General features: G+C 42.0%; 1 long non-coding RNA gene across 1 annotated transcript; it reads left to right on the top strand.

Annotated features, from left to right (window-relative positions):
• Positions 1-239: 239 nt before the first annotated feature.
• LOC125619467 lies at positions 240-17,152 on the top strand. Its single transcript, XR_007351026.1, has 3 exons — positions 240-399; positions 2,472-2,532; positions 16,842-17,152. It is a non-coding gene; the product is annotated as an uncharacterized LOC125619467 (long non-coding RNA).
• Positions 17,153-17,810: the final 658 nt, after the last annotated feature.

The raw sequence follows: 17,810 nt of genomic DNA, 5'->3' as shown, positions 1-17,810 counted from the left end.
AATTTTACCACAGTGAAAACCTCCTCTACCAGTGGCATGCTTAAGTGCTGAAGCATTTGGATCACTTTCAAATCTAGTTATTGTCCATTAAATTCTTTGGACAACAGTAGCCCAGGCTCAGCTTTCTAATTCTGGACTTTGGCAAACATGGATGGTATCTCGGTTGTTCACTGGAGATGGGAATGCCAGCTTTGGAGAGACCAGCCTGGACAGCATCTGCCACTCCATTTTATGCTGATTCCGTGCTTGGTCTTCCCATGGATTTATTTGCCTGCGCATCTTTGCCAAACCAGTAGGGTAAATCTGAATGGAGCTGGAGACCAGGTTTCTCTGCCCACAATCTCTCCAGAGAGCTAAAAGGTACAGAACACCGAGATAATGATCTGCTGATTTAGCAAGGTCAGTGGCTAATGTGTAATTCCAGGTCATGATTATCCTGAGGACTGGACAATGTCTGTAAAAAATTGCCCAATATAAATCAAAAAGCAGTCACAGTATATCAGAGTCAGCCGTAGGGACAGATTTAAGGGTGGATTAATGATTTTTGTGAGTACAGATTGCTTTGCTAAATAAAGTCTGAGCATGTCCCTCTCATATTTTCAGATCAAATAGAGAATTTTTACACTACTCTTTTCTTCTTTATCTATAGAGATGGTTGATAGCCTCACAGAAGAGCCTTGTGCTCATTAACTCATATGTTCATATAAATATTGAAATAGAGTATTCCCAGATGGTTAAATCAGAAACCCAGGAGCGGGCTGGGAATGTGGCTCGAGCAGTAGCGCGCTCACCTGGCATGCGTGCGGCCCGGGTTCGATCCTCAGCACCGCATACAAACAAAGATGTTGTGTCCTCCAATAACTAAAAAATAAATATTAAAAAAAAAAAAAAAAAGAAACCCAGGAGCTCCAGTGGATGGTGGATGGGGATGCAGAAAAGCAAGTAAAAATGAACATCTGAGAGATGTGTGAAATGTCCTTAGGAAGGGGTAAGCCAGGAGCTCCATTTTGTATCTGATCTGCAGCATAAAGAAGCAGGGGCTATGAGGAGCCCTCCAGGGCCATTGTTGGCTATTAGCAGCATCAAATCCTGTATGCAGCAGAGGTCCCTGACCAGAGCCCATGGTCTAGGGCTTGCATGTTGGTAGGTGGTGGAGACACCACAGTGACAATGTCACAATAGTATCTTCCACTGCCAGGCCACTTCTACATTGTGACTTTGGGTAGTCTCATAAAAGACAAGTTTCTAAGCATGGTTCTCCAGCTTTCCTGGTAATGTTGGATGAGCCACCCCAATCCTTTAAATAAATCCCTTTCCTGCTTAAATCAGCCAGAGTCAGTTTCTGTTACTTGGAACTAAGACCCTAACTAATTTGGGTATTCTGGTATGGAAACAAGAATTTGAACCAAAGCAGCTGGATTACAGAGCCCCTACTTTCAAACTCTATAGGTATAACCTGTACAAACTCTATAGGTACACTGTCAAACCCTATAGGGCCAGCCACTACGATAACCACCAGACTATAGGTGCCTTGCTGAGGGCAATCATATAGATTATTATCTAAAAGGAAACATTTTTTGAGAATGAAAAGTTTTCTGTTAATAGTTATGTCAGGACCGTCCTTGGCAAACAGAATGTTCTTCTTACCTTTGTGACCTTCTGAAGCATTCTACCATTTTCCTTATGCTCTTGAGGTTAATGGGCTCTTCTGGGAATTATGTGTGTAGTTTAAGGCCCAGAAATAAAGGTCAGACTCTCTCAATTCAATTCAATTCCTCAAGTATGAGGGTCAGTTTTATGTGCAACTGGGCTGCGTTAAGGAATGTAGAAATAACTGGTAAAAATTGTTTCTAGGTGTGTCTACGAGGTGCTTCTGGAAGAGAATTTGAATTAGTCTGGTAAAAACGATCTACCCTTATCAAAGTGCTTGGGCACCAGCCAATCCTTTGGGGGCCTGAACAGAACAGAAAGGTAGAGAAAGGGCAAATTTTTCTCCCTCTTCTTGAGCTGGGACATGCATCTTCTCCCACCTCAGACCTCAGAGCTTCTGGTTCTTGGGCCCTCAACTCTGGGATTTATGCCAGTGTGGGCCCCACCTCCTCATCTCTCTGGAGAACCATGACTAACACACCAAGATAAAGTAAAGTTAGTAATGACCATCCTGGGGCTGGGGTGGAAGCTCAGTAGTAGAACTCTTGCCTACAATGTGTGAGGCCCTGGGTTCAATCCCTAGTACCGCAAGAAAAAAAAAAGAAAGAAAGAAAAGAGAAAATAAGTCCATTTTGTTTAGTGCTCATTTAATTTCTTTAGCAGCAAACATTAAAGTCCTTTTCAAAAAGTGGATTTTCCTAGAAAGATAATGTATATGTGCCCTTAAGTGCATTCATGGAACTGTTTTAGATTATGCTCACCAGAAACTGTATTCTTAATGAAAAAGCAAAGCAAAAGGAAAGCATTTCTTTCTTTTCAAGGAGACCATGATGGGAACAAACCAGGAATTGAATGGGCAAGCTGAGGATCCCCCTGGACAAGGTTTGTGGTACATGCGGGGACATTCTCCTAGCTGCTGGTGAACAGCCCCTTGAGAAGGGCTTTACATTTGTTGGAACAGATACTTGTGATAAGCTTATATCTGTGAAAGCTGCGGGGGTGGTCAGGCCACAGGAGACACTGGGTAAATTGCCTCCCAAGAGGCTTTCTGTCCACAGGTCTCTGTTTGGTTAAGCATCTTGGAGAGTTTGGGCCTAGAGACAGGAGCTATGCACAAATGGACCTGAAGTGAGAATTGAGCTCAAATCCTCTGCACAGAACAGGGAGTGGGGAATAAGACAGAGGGTAAAGGAGGGAGAAGACTTGGGGAGAAATCCTTCCCGTAACAAACAACCCTTTTAGAGCCCAATCCAGAGAGAGGTGCAGGAAAACGATATATATCTAATGTGCTGCTTTGATTTGACTCCTTCATGGGACTCATAGAGGTTCAGTAAAGACAGGAAAATGCTTGGAGCACAAGGGTTCTTGTAATTGTGAAGAGTTTGTGTTTTTCCTTTAGGTCTACACGGACAGAGAGATAGTTCATACATTTGGGTGAAGGGGTCGCTAACTTGTGGACATCTTCTCTGATGAAATGGAGAAGAAACACTTTCTTTATTTTTTTCTTTTTTGGTACTGGGGATTGAACCCAGGAGTGTTTAACACTGAGCCACATCCCCAGCCCTTTTTATTTTTTTTATTTTGAGACAGAGTTTCACTGAGTTTCTTAGGAGTCTTTGCTAAATTGCTGAGGCTGTAATCCTCCTGCCTCAGCCTCCAAAGTTGCTGGGATTACAGGTGTGTACCTGGCAAGTATGTGCTTATTTTGAGTCTGAGCATGGAGTCAGGAGAGGCAAGGAGGAAGGATATGTCAGTGACTAAGGAGACCATAGCTGTGGGAAAGCTGATATGGATTAAATAACATTGGCCATAATTTAGTCACATGTTTATTCTTACTGGCAAAGGAGACTGGGGAATGAAGTCTTCATTCCTGGCTGTTCAATGCTCACATAAACTGGGGACACTCTAGGAGGGGAAATAGTACTTTCTGTCCTAACGGATGTGATTGGCCCATGGCCACATAGCAAAGCAGAGCAGAGTCAGGATTGAGGAGAACTCAGTTCCCTTAGGTTTCTTGTTGCCTGGTATCATTTTTACTCTAGTTTCTTTGTCCACTGGATAGCATATCATAAGTATCTCTACCATGGGCAGATGCCTCTCTGGTGACTCACTAGGTTTTCTTAGATTACCATTTTCCTTTCCCATGTGGGAGCCTTTCTGGCATTATTTGTGATGCTGTATGTGAGTCCTCTTGCCATACTTAATGCCACACTGCAGAATATTCTCAAATCACAATAGATGAGAGATCTGGGGGCTCAGGATGGTCCCTTGGGCAACTAAGAAAGTGCAGAGAAAGCAAGGAGGCAAACAAGAATAGGTTGCAGTTCTTGGAGATAATCAGAAGCTGCCCTTGGCACAGACTGAGATGAGACCCTTGAGGGTATGTAAGAGGGTGAAATATGTGAATAATAAAGGAAGTCGCACTGCTTGGATGATCTCTTGTGTAATATATTTTCAGAAGGTGAAAAAATTTATGATTACTATGTTGTTGTTGTGCATAGCTCAAGATTAAAGATGGGAGCTTTATCATTTAAACAGCATGGTAACCATGGCTTCCAATTTTTTTCTTTGCACACTATTGTGAACTAGCAAGTAAAATTGAGGTATCAACATTTGCAGAAAATTTACATTCATTCTACTTAACACCATCTCTGAAATTCGAAGGAATAATTTAAAACTAATAACTTCTTAGCCCTTGTATAAGACCATTTTGTGTCACAATAAAAAGAATATACATAGAATATTGCCCTACATGGTTCATCTCATTCATTCTGAGAATTATAAGTAAATGTTTAAGTTTAGCTTTGTGTGCCTTTCTATAGGAATAAGAAGTATGAGGCCAACTCTTGACTCTAGTGTGAAATTTATTTTGCTGGTTGACTGCTCCCAAGGTGGTAAGGCAAGGGAATTAGTCAGGGTTTAATTAAGGAAGTGGAAGTACTAGGAGGGCTATAGAGAAAAAAATTTATTATACAGTTATGGGAGAAGCTGGGGATGTAAGGGTCTGAAAGAAGGATTTAGAAGATCAGAGAAGAGTTGCTAATGTACCCCCATTGTAGATAATTTGGAACTTGCAGGGGAATCTGAGAAACCAGATACACCCAGTTGCCAGAGTAGGACCATAAGGAAAGCTGTTTGAGAGTTGTTATTTCTATATAATATTGCTTCTGTAGGTCTGTGGCCAAGAATCTGGCCATGAGCCATGTGATGCTGCTGGTCAGTAGTTTGGGCAGTTGGGGAAAGTTGAACACATAGCAGAAAACAATGACGATATGCTTGGAAGATGTTGACACCTCTCTGTCACCTTTAGAGAATAATGGTTACTTGACACCTACCTTATCTACCTTCCAAACTTCCAAATCTTGTACAAATTCCTCTTTTTGCCAACTCTATCTCAGAACCATAAGGGAGTTCTGACAAACATAGTTCCAGTTAAACCAAGTTGATGCAATACACATTCCCACAGTCAAATAGCAAAAAAAAAAGGAAAAAAAATCAAAAGTGGTACATTTAAGCAAATTCTAATATGAATGAGTCCACAGATGACCTGGTACATATATTCACAAGTGCAAAAAAGAGAAAGTCATAAGAAAACTAAAACATTTGTAAAACAAACATTATAGTTTATAAGTATGGAATAGCTGTATGATTTTGCCCTTAAAGTCCCTAAATATAGAATTTTGATCTTGAGTAGCTACAAGGGAAAAATGTCTGGGAGTTAGTCAAACATTGAACGCTTTCCTGAATTTGACAGAATATCAAGAAAAGAGGACTCCTATCTGTGTATCAGAGAGTATCCCACACCATTTACAAAGGCGATTTATCCAAGAAACAATCTCACTAATTGTTTCACACTTGGTGCTTATTAATGTTCATTACAGATTATTTCCCTTAGCTCCATTATAGTTTAATCTCAGCTGTTTTATGACATATTAACAATATGGCAGACCACCAAAGGAAGGCTAGTCACAGATTTCATGTTATGCAAAAAAATAATTTGGCCATTAAATTGGATGGATTAGAAAACTGGAGCAGGATTTTATTCTAGCCAGAAGAGTCTAAGGGGCTGTGGACTCTAAAGTATGGACAGCTTTGTCCTCTTTACAAAGTACAGGCCTCAGGGGAGCATTAGGTTGAGAGCTCCAGATACGAAGGCTCTTTAGTTTTGATTTTCAGGGAATTCATGTAGCTTTAGAGAGTATATGGAAGACTTTCAGTTGCACCACTATATCTGCTCCCTCCTGGCTCAGAGTAGATTGGGAGGCCCTGAGAGGCGGTGTCTCTTCCTCTACAAACTTCCATTAGCTATGCTCAGGGCCAGCCAGGAGGACCACTCCTTCAGCTCTATTTTCCCTTTTTAGACACTCCCTTCTCTGGTGTTTGGTGTCCTTCATTAAGTTTCAGTTGCCCAAGGTCACTCAGTGTTGTTTATTCCTTAGACCAGTTTTGATTGGCCAATACTTGGTGCTTAATACTTTCCATTTTCTCTGCTCCCATATAAATGATTCTTTCTAGTGTCCCTCTGAGACCTTCCTTCAGCTAATAGTGCAACACTGCTAATGGGTACAAAAGTACTCTGTCAGCGAGAGCTTCTTTAATGGTGGCAGTTGGGTGTGTTTGGTTTCCCAGATTTCTCTGCAGGCTCCAAATTGGGCATTCTGATAGGAAGATAATTTGGGGAAGCCTTTGGTAGTTTCCATTGGCCACCTACTCCACCTACATGTACAGTAAATCACAGACATAAATGACTGGTTAATTATTAATGAGATTGATGGTTACAGATTGCTCAAACTCAAAGATCATGAATGTTTTTGCACATATTAAGTACTTAATAAATACTTGTCAGCTGAAGTAAACTTTGAATAGTCTTTGTCTAAGGATTTTATCCTCTAAGTTACAGAGACGGGTGTGTACCAGTATTCCAGGAGAGAGGGAACAGAAGCTACAGAAGAAGAGGTGATTATGGAAGGCAAGGCTGGGCATGTGACCAAATCAGCAGAACCTATAGCAAAGATATCTAAAGCCCTAGGCCAGGTTTGTCAGCATATCTGAGCTATAGCAAGCTTTGGAAAATAGGCAAGTCATTGTTGGGGTCTATCATGGGAAAGCATGGAGAAAACCCAAGTGCAGACATGTCACACCAAACAACTGACAGAGACCAACTCAGTCAGTGCCCAGAAGGGGTTCAGATCATTCACAGGAGTACAACTTGTTTTGGAGGGTTTTGAATTTCTCAAACTCTTTCCATAGGTCTTGCCAAGGTCTCAGTCCTTCAAGATTCAGAATCTGCCACTCATGTCCTAAGAAGCAAAGGGGACTTTTCAGTGTTTACTGCTGATAGGGCATATTTGGTGATTGGCATGGGCCACTTCATTTTGAATACTTTCTTCCTTTTTCACTAAACTTTCCAGAGAAGGCAGGGACTAAGTTTGGTACCATAGGGTCAGCTCAGGGTTTCATGCACAGTAGGAAGTAAATGGTGGTTACATTCTTTGATTGTTTAATCCCATGGTGTAGTAGGGCAAGACATAGATTTGGAGTGGTCAGCTTTAACTTTGGTCCCCACACAACCACTCTGGTCCTCACTTTCCTCTTTTATAAGGGAAAGGCCTGATTATTCTGCCTATATCCCAAGATCCTTGAGAAGGCCAAATCAGATCATGCTTATAAAAGTACTTGGTCTACATATGGGCATATCTATAACTAGATGGATAATGTTTTTTATTCACTAAGCTATCTTTAAATACTTGTCCAAAAATAATTTTCTAATAAGTTTGCTTGGCCCAAAAGTTGAGATTCCAAAGTCTCCACAGATTCCTGGGTTTTAAGGAAGGGAGTAGAAATATTTTGCTTAATTTTGAATTTTTTTTCATCTGCAGAGGCTGAGCTAGAAAAATGGGAGATTACTATCTTGAGTTATATTTCTAAATCCACATGAGCAGGACTTCTTCCACTAAGAATTTTGAAAATTCATCCTGGGAAATAAATTCTTCCCCCATGAACACACTGTCATCCTTGGGATGCTATCCTCCAGGACACGGGACACAGGAGATGAGACTTTGGTTCATTTTCTACATACATTCTGGCATGCTTATGGGGTTTTAATGACAATGGTGGTGAGGTTTGGTACAACCCTCAGGATGTAGGATGGACCTGCATCAGGAATCAGGATGGACCTTCAGAATTAAAACATAGAGGGACAAGGTCCACCAAAGCCAGCTCTGACTCTGCCAGTTGAGCAGAGGTTGCTGACATTGCTGCTGTGGCCAAGGGAGACCAGGGGAGACGAGCTTCTGAGCACAGGATAGGGTGATGCTCAGGATGGAAAATCATGAACCAGTGAAACTCTCAAGGAAAACTGACTGATCTTTGGTTCCATAATCAGAAAAACAAACCAACTTCCAAGGTAGAAAAGAATCTACTTAGATGTAGATGAACATATATCGAACTTAATGCTGCTCTCTGTGGCCAGATACAAAACATTATTATTATTATTATTACCAAATACACATAGCATAAAAAATTTACAATGTTGGCTGTTCTTAGGTGTATAGTTGAGTGGCACTAAGTACATTCACTTGTGCTGTTGTGTAACCGTCACCAACATCCATCTTTAGAACTTCTAAATCCTCCCAGAGTTAAACTGTACCCATGAAACTGTACCCATCATTCCTTCCCTTCATCCCTGGAAACTACACTTACACTTTCTGCTTCTATGAATTGGACTACTCTAGGTACCTCATGTAAGTGTGATCACACAGTTTTTGTCTTTTTATGACTGGCTTATTTTACTTGGCCTAATATCTTCAAGATTAGGCCATGCTGTAGCATGCCTCACAATTTCCTTCCTTTTCAAATCTGTACATCCCCTTCATGTAGATACTACATTTCCTTTATTGGTTCATCCTTTAATGGACACTGAGTTATTTCTGCCTTCTGGCTATTGTGAACCATGCTGCTATCAGCATGGGTGTGAGGATGGTGTCTGCAGCTTGCTTTCACTTCTGGGCATGTACCCAGAAGTGGAGTTGCTGCAGCACAGAATGATTGCATGACTTGTAAGGAATTGCTGTGCTGTTTTCCACAGTGACTGCACCACTCTCCATTCCCGCAAGAAATGCACAAGGATTCCAATTTCTCCACATCTTTGATAAGTCTTTTTGATGCATCTTAAATGTGACAGGGGTTAGAATAGCTGCTGGCTTCTCTGACAGTGATCTCATTTTTGATGGCACATGCATCTTACAGAAGCTTTATAAATTTGCCTTTGCAGGTGATTTGAATTGTGGCTTCTGCACTGTGACATGTGTGGATTGGTTGGTCTTGTTTTTGGTAGTCTGTACCTTGTTTTCTTGGTGGAGCCTGAGAATAGAGGGCTAGAGGCCAGATGTACCTCAGCCTTGCTCCCAGAGAAAGAAAACAACTTAACTTGCTAGAATAATATTTCTAATTTCTCTTTATGAAGATGCTATTTCTCACTCTGCTCCAGACTGCAGCATATCTCAGAGCTAGACAACATAAACTACTTATAAAAGCCCTTCTCTTGCCTGGATCTGGTCCCAAATCCACTGATTTTAAGTAAATATATACACAAAAAATAAAAGAATAGGTGGAGGAGGAGGAGGGATGCGGGTAAGAACAAGGTAGGGTGGCAATTTTAGAAGTAGGAAGCGTACCCTTCCGGGATCATCGTGGGGATGCGGAGAGGGGTAGGCAGAGAGGAAGATTCTCCATCTTCTGAGGTACCAGTCTCCTCCTGCCTAGGGTGGATGGATTTTTTGCAGCTGACCTTTTGGGGATGTAACAGTCACCTCTTCTGTTTGGGCTACCCAGCACTGACATCCATTCAATTTCCTGATATTTAAAGAGCATAAAAAATATAACATGGAGTATGTTGTTTTCCAAATTGATTTCTATGTTTTGTTAAAAGAAATTTTACTCGATATCTTAATTAAATTCTCTGATGGGAATCCTTTACCTCTGCCTCTACGAAGTGTTTATCTGAGCTAGTTATCACCTGTGCTTCTTGGTTGCTTCTGATTTAACAGTAGAGGCTCTCAGTATTTGTGCCCCCAATGGCCTTTCTTTCCCCAGGCTGGCAGGGAGGGCACGTCCACCAGCCAGGAATCCCTGTCTCACGGAGGGAAGGAAGCCAGGCCAGAACATGCATCCACCTGCCTTCAACCCAGGGATAAGCCAGCTTTAGACTTGATCATTGGCCTGATCATCAGCTCCATGGCAGCCTAGATCAAATAAGATAAACTTGAGGGAGTCTGGGCAAAGAGTATCAAATTCTCCATGAGCTTGTGATGAGTAATCCAGGGCTGGCCTTGTTTTACCCATGTCTTTGCAGCCAGCGACTCCCACGTTTAGGGTTGTGGTGGCTCCCTTCTGCATGCACGTATGCTACAGACAAGTTCTCACCTGACTGGGTAAGAAGGGAGGCTGACAGGGAGGGGCTCTGATGCCAGGAGGCTGCCTTCTTGTTCAGCCAGTCCTTAGAAACTTGTCCTGACTTGGTGGAGAGGTACCTATTGGCTCCATGGTGTTCTATGATGTGTGTTGGTTCATGGACCTTGGAATGAAGTATTGGTCCGTCCTTCTTCGATTGATCCAAATCTTCAATGCTTTTTGAAAATTAGCAATTTTCAAGGTTTCATTTGAAAATCAACTAGTTTCTTATTTAAAAAAAATAAAAATATGTGGGAAGGTAAAAAGTGAAAGCTCCCCATTCCCCTCCTCATTCCCAGTGTTGGATGTGTATTATTTCAGACATATTCTGTATACTCTCTCTCTCCCAAGAAGCATGGGCTGCTGGCAAGGATGAGTCAGTGTGGGGCCAGATTGGCAGAAAAATGAAAGAACTAGAAGGCCTCTCCTCTGTCCTCTCATGCACTTTGGCAGGGGTCAAGGGGACCCAAGTAGGTTCTTTTATGCCTACTGTGACTGTTATGCTATCTGCTTTTCTTAATATAGAAAGATATCTGCTATAATAATTCAGTTTTGTTTTAAAGAAGGAAGTATGACAACAAGAAAAGTAATCCACTTTCTGCTAGGTACACATTCTGAAGCTCAACTCAACCAGACTATAGCTGACCCTGGGCCGTGGCTCCCTGGCCAACACTGTCTGTGCCCTCCCTAACTCATTGTGAATGTCTACCACAAGGACTGTGGCATCTTATCAGGTGCCCGTGGAGGTGCAGGCATGGGCTTCTGGCAAGGCACAGTCAGTGCATGCCCAGATTGGCAGGAAAATGGAAGGACCGGAAGGCCTCCTGGCTCAGTGATTATCCTGGGTTTGGCAGATGCACTTCAAATGCTGCCTGGTTGCCTGGTTTAGTGGACGATGTTGCCATTCCTCCTTATGGAAGGTCCAGTGTCAGCTGCCAGGCTGAGTCTCCAACAGCTTATGATCCGTTTGTGGCCCAGACGTGCTAAAGGGGTCACATTGTTGGAATTGTGGTTGTTCTATTCCTACCTACAGTGCAGAGCATTTTGCCACTTTTATTTTTGGGGGTATGGAAGTGTGGGGAGATTTGCTATGGTATATAAAGGTTATAAAGAACCTTGAGTGTTATGCACTCCTTTGTGTTACAGATTTGAACACTTTCTGTCACTGCAGAGGTGGATTCTCCTGACTAGCACCCTCTCTTCTGAACTGCTTCTCTGTGATGATGACTTCTCAATTTCCTCCCTTTGCTCCGACCTCTTTTGAGGGCCTGATCTGTTAAGCCAACTCGGTTCCAAACAGGTTATCCTGGATTCCCTGGCTCCTCAAAGAAAATACGTTCAAAAGTGAGGCTATTATCTTTACCTGACAATCTGGTAACCTGTTATTTCACTCATCAGATCACCGAAGAGGGAAACTGCTCTGTCATTCCTAATGCTTTCCTTTCTTTTAATTGTATGAAAATCTATTGATTCTGACTATAAAATGTCTCAGAATGTCCACCTTCCCTTCCCACTGCTCCTGCCTCTGTCAATACTGTCACTGTCTGCCTATTCCATAAATATTTATTAAATACTACCATGTACCAGGGACATTCCTGCCATCCAGGGGTTCATAGCTTTAATGATCCCGTTTAATCTCCTGAGGGATCTTATTAAATTACAAATGTGCTCAGAAGTCTTCTCTGCCCAGAAACACACATTATTAGCTCACTGCCGCTCCAGATTCAGTCTGACTCCTTGGCTGGCCAAGGTCTTTTCACTATATCATTCACCTGCTCTCTACTCTTGGACCTCTCCCAATTCTCTTGGCCTCACCTCTGCAGTCAATATCCAGGGCTCTTGCCAGGTCATAAACCCTGAGTGTTTCACCCATGCTGATTCCTCAGCTTGGAACACCATGCTCAGAATCAAATTGTTTTGAGGGTGTACTCAAATGCCAACTCGTTTTTTGGGGTGGTGAGTATTGAACTCAGAGTATTGTGTATGCTAAGCAGGTGCTCTGCCACCGAGCTACACCCCCAGCACAAATGCTAACTCCTTTGTCAAGCCTTTGCCTGTTCTCTGGGTTTCTGCCACCCTCCCACGACATCTTGTTCAGAGCTCCATGGCAGCACTGGCCACCTTGCATAGCATGGTTTGCTTACATCTGGGAATCTCCACCAGCCTCAGCTTCTAGACTGTTGGGATGAAGGCAGGGGTGCACCTTCTTCACATAGGTATCCCTGGCACTCAGCATAATGCCTGCCTGGAACATGATACTAAAGTAGATGGGTACTAGACTGATCAAACTTTGGGTTGAATATTGCTTTATCACAAACACAGTTTCTAAGGAAAACTGTCTTAATACCTGTTCATATTGGTTGCAAGTAATAAAAACCCATCTTTAGCTAGCTTAGCCACAAATTGTATTACAAAAGTGGTAAATATGAGGGTATAGATGGATTTGAGGGCCCCAGACAATTCCATCGAAGTACGCTTCCCATTTCTCATCTCTCATATTCTTTGCATTTTGGTTTCATTTTTTTCTACCGAAGCCTGGCTGCTCTAAGCCCATGACTCTATAGTATGATACAAAAGAAAGAGACCTTCCTTTTAGAATCTATACACTAACTCTTACTGCAGGTCTGCTTGGAACTGTTAGTTTAGATGCTCTAACAAATTATAATGACAGGCTGATGAAGCACCATGACTGGCCAGGCTTGGGTCACATGAAGCATTGTGAATAGCTAGCCCTGCAGGAATGACATAGGGTGGGACATTTCTCAACAGAAAGACAAGCACTGGACAGACAAGAACATCAGATATCCACTCCAGTTGCATGTTTTGGTGTTAGGATAGTATTTCCTATACTTCTCATTAAAATATATTTCAGTCAATTTGTCTTTTATCTCTCATTGTATAAGCTGAAATTCATGAGTACCCACTCTTAAGATTGGACTAGAATTCTAAGACAACAGGTGTTCTAGGAGAGTACTTCCCCAACAGCAGTGTGCATGCAAACCAATCTTTATTAAAATATGGGTTCTCAGTAGAGTTGGGACAGGATCTGGGATCTGGCATTTCTTTCAAGTTTGTATTAACAAAATTCTATAGATTGGGTGCTTAAGCAACAGGAATATATTTTCCCCTATTTCTAAAAGGTGGGAAGCCAAGATCAAGATTGGACTCTCTTCCTGGCTACAGATGGCCTACCCCCAGTATCTCAAAATGTGACTGAATTTAGAGATATGGTCTTTAACAAGGTGATTAGGTTAAAATGAGGCTGTTAGGGTGGGGCCTTCAGCTAATATGACTGGTGGCCTTTCAGGAAAAGGAAGAAAGAAAGTTATGCTCACAGAGACAAGGCCATGTGAGGACAAGAAGGTAGGTGTTTGGTAGCTAAGAAGAGAGGCCTCAGGAGAAATCAAACCAGCAGACACTTTGATTTTGGACTTCCAGCCTCCATAACAGTAAGAATATGCATTTCTGTTGTTTAAGCCATTCAGTCTTTGGTATCTTATGATAGCAGCCAGAGCAGATTAATACAAGACCTACACAGCTAGATTCCACTGCATTCAGTGTTGATTTGCTGTCAAATGTTAATCTATTTGACAAACAAGCACTAGCTCACTCCTGGCACTGAGACTATACTTATATAAACATGACTCAGTCCCTGCCCTCATTTGGTGATAGCAGAGAAGAGTCTAGAGGTAAGAGAGCCTGGCATATTCAGTAGACCCAGTCCTGTTGGGGGTCAAATGTGACAACAGGCATGGCTAATGAGGAGGCTGAAGGGCCACAAGAGCCAGGAAATGTCAGGACTTGAAGGCTAAGTTGAAGAGCGATGGCTTTTGGGCAGGGTGGAGTAATCCAATTTTATTTTAAGAATTCCCTAATTACAATATGCAGAAGGATTATGGTGGGGAATAGGGGTTGGGGGCCCGCTGAGGAGGCAGTTTCAAAGATCGGGGGGGGGGGGTATGGATGGAGAGTAAGGCACAAATCTAATAACTGCTCCTTCCTGGTGCCTCCTGTGGTCTCTACAAGGAAATGGGATTCTTTAAAGAAGGAGTGTCCTTGCCTTATGGCTTTTGGGGTACAATGAAGAGACAAAGCACATTGAGTTGGATTTTCTCCCTCCTCTACTCTGTGCTTGATAACCAGTTTCTGGAGAGTTTTCCCCCCAGTATACATCCTCTTTGCCCCTTATCCCCACCCCTGCAACAGAGTGCTTGACTTAAGAATAAAACCCTACTAAGGAGGTGGTATGTGAAACTCCCTGAGCATCACTTACTTGACCAGTTCTATGGGAAGAAAACCTCAGACACCACCATGCTCCCATTCATCCATGTTGGCATGTGGGAAACCTAAGTGCCACCTAGGTGGCTCCCTCCTGCTGACACTGCCTAGCCCCTCCTACCCATACCTTTGATATTACCTTCCTTCAGCTGCCTGGCATCTCTCCTAGTCACTGTCTCCATCCTTGCTGAGAACAGATCTCAGACAATTTGGCCTTCCATCTTTTTTCCTTTCTCAGTTCCTTTTGCCAGACAACAGCAGTGTAAGGTGAGTTTTAGCTACTGCCCTGCAACTTCTCTTCCAGGTTGTAATACAGGGGTTCTGAAGCTGGGGTCTGCAAAAAATCTATCTTTATTTTTTACTAACCTGTACCTGAAATTTAGCATTTCCTTTAATCGTGAATGTAGGCAATAATCTACCATAATAGATTATTATTAAGTCACAATGCCTGTGACTTCTTCAGCAAGAGAAGTCATGGATATTTTAAGATTATTTTCGAGCTGTTGCAATAACTCAAAACATCAATTATACTTAACCACTGTAGCATAAGGATTAGACTGTCACTTGATTATATTATTTCACTATTTTTGTTAACAAAGACACATGTAGCAGTCAATGGCACAATGAATGTAAAGAACTTGTGCCCCAGACAATAGCTTAAAGGATTGAGAGGGTCCCTGGAAAGGATGACTGTCTCTGCCCATGGTAGAGCCCTCTCCTATCTTAGGTCCCCATGAGTCCCCCCACGCAGCCCTGAAATTGCCCACCTTGTGCTGCTTTCCTCTTATGTGCATTGCTCTCTGACTCAAATACCTCCTCGAGGGCACCTGTCAAAACCCTGCTGTCCTCCTGTTCCCAGGAACTTCTTGACTAAAGCTTTGCTTTTTTTTTCTTTTTCATTTATTGAGGTGAAATTCACATAACATAAAACCAGCCACTCTAAAATGAAGAATTCCACGGCATGTAGCACATTCACTATATAATGCTGCCACCATCTCTATCTAGTCCCAAATTTCCCTCATCCCCAAATAAGAACCCACACTCTTTAAGCAATAGCCCCCCCTGGCTAACACTCTCCTTTGAGCTCACCAATCTGAGTCCTGTCTCTATAGATTTGCACTTTCTGATTAGTTCATATACAATATGCAACCTTTATGTCTAGCTTCTTTCTCTTAACATGATGCTTTCTGTCCATCCAAGTGGTCATGTATAGCAGTGCTTTAGTCCTTTTATGGCTGAATAATATTCCACCAAATGTGTATTCCACAATGTGTTTAATTCTTCATCCACCAAGGGGGTGTTTCTGCCTTTTGACTCTTATAAATAGTTCTGCTATAAACACACATATGGAAGGAATTTTTTTTTAGTTTTTTTGAATACATACCTAGGAGAGGATTTTCTGGGTTGTATGGTTATTCTAGATTTAACCTTTTAAGGAACTGTCAAACTGCTTCCCACCACAGCCATGTCATTTTATATTAACACCAACAACATGTGGGGGTTCCAGTTTCTCCACATCCTTCTAACAAATGTTATCTGAAGTTTTAATTTTTGGGGGGAGGGCTTTTTCCCTGTTTATTTTGTGATTTTTGAGGTTAAAAAAAGCTTAATCCTTTTCATCCCAATTTGTTGATCAAATGTAAAAAAAAAATATAAGGTATAGTCGTTTTGGTGAGTGGAAAGTCTGATTTAGTTAATTTGACTAATAATCAAAAAGGATTTAATGTTGTTTTTCCAGCTAGGTGCAGTGGTGCATGCCAGTAATCCAAGTGACTCAGTAGACAGAGGCAGAAGGATCACAAGTTCAAGGCTAGCCTGGGCAACTTAACAAGACCTTGTCTCAAAATAAAAATATGTAAATAAAAATGACTGGGAATGTCTTTCAGTGGTAAAGCATCCCTGGGTTCAATCCCTGTGCTGAAAAAAAAGCTGTTTCTTTCCAATTATTTCACTTACTACAATTTATGCTGAAGCTTTAGTTTTAAAAGCCTTTCATACTTTCCTTTTGTGCCCATTTCTGATTCTCTACACTCATGTCCAGGCCACCCCTGCAGCATTGCTCTTAATATTATATTGTAATTCTCTGGCCTCTTGTGTCTGTTCATTGTTAGACTCACAGTTTCAGGCTGGGGCTACTTGTAGACAGAGGTCTGATACCTTTAGAAACAGTTCTGGCTACTTAGGTGGGCAATAGGTGTCTGCAGTGGAAAGGAGTACAATAGGAGGGTGCGTGGGCTCCCCCTTGTGGTGAGTAGGTATAAGCCTACCTACTCTGTCACCTTCCCTGGTCTGTTTCTCCAGCATAACACTCAATTGACTTTACAAGGAAGAACCGGAGACAAATGAGCTAGCAGATGGGCAAGTATGTTGGGCTTTTTGGAGAAAAGAGGCTGTGTAAATCCAAGTCTTTCTTTGATTTAAGAAACAAGGCAAATGACTCCACATTGTCTTTTTTTTTTCAGGCATGATAAAGTGAAAAATGTGGATCATGGAAAAGACATTTGGTGGAATCTGAATGAATCATCCTGCAATAAATGTAACACTTCTGGGTAAACTGTGCCTCTGACATGCTGGGCTGTAGGCTAATGTTGGGGAGACTTGTGTCCCTGTGTGACTAAGCCCTTTCTTTTAATATATGTAGTCTCTTGCTGCAAAATTGGAAAAGCTCAAGTCTGTCCTCCTGCTGCTGATAAAAGGACATTTGCCCATGTCCCTTTTACCAAAAGGTGCCAAAAAGGTGCCCGGCACCAGCAAAGCCAAGATAAATAAAACCTTACCCAGCTCTCAATGTGTCCATACACTGCGAAGCCACAGACTCCATTATTTTGGGAGAAAGAAGTCTCAATGGCAAGGAATATAAAATTTGTTTCCAGACACACATGAAAGATCTGAGGAGGAGCTGTTATTTGCTGTTTATTTGGGTTTTATTTGGTCAGTTGGGTCCCATCCTTAGACAAAGAGCTAAATATTTTTCCGATGTGTTGGCAGTTTTAGGGCTCTTATAATACTGGTTTCTCTAGTAGCGATAGAAAGGCAGTAGATTAGGTCAGAGGGAAGTGTTTAACTATGAGCTTTTCTCAGTTGTAGTTATTTCACCATAAAAAATAGAAATAAAAACAAGAAAAAAAAAGGGGCTTTCTGCTTGGGAGAGGCAGCGTAGGAGATAGGAAGAATGTGCAATTTGTAACGGAAGACCTGGGTTTGAGTCTTAGATCTGCTTCTAACTCGACATGTTCCATGGGACAAGCGTTTGAACTTTGGATTGCTCATTTGGGCCTGTTTTTTCTGTCTTTCCTTTGCATCCCTCGGGAAACACCATTTTTTTTTTCAGTACTGGGAATTGAACCCAGAGTCTTGGGCATGCCAAGCAAGGTGCTGTACCATTGAGCCACACCTGTCCCCAACATCTAATTTAGCCATGCTTATCTCTG

The sequence above is a fragment of the Marmota marmota genome, unplaced genomic scaffold (genome assembly GCF_001458135.2).
Source record: "Marmota marmota marmota unplaced genomic scaffold, marMar, whole genome shotgun sequence".
NCBI lineage: Eukaryota > Metazoa > Chordata > Mammalia > Rodentia > Sciuridae > Marmota > Marmota marmota.
Note: the sequence above shows the minus strand (reverse complement) of the source record. Positions and strands in the feature narration are given on the sequence as shown.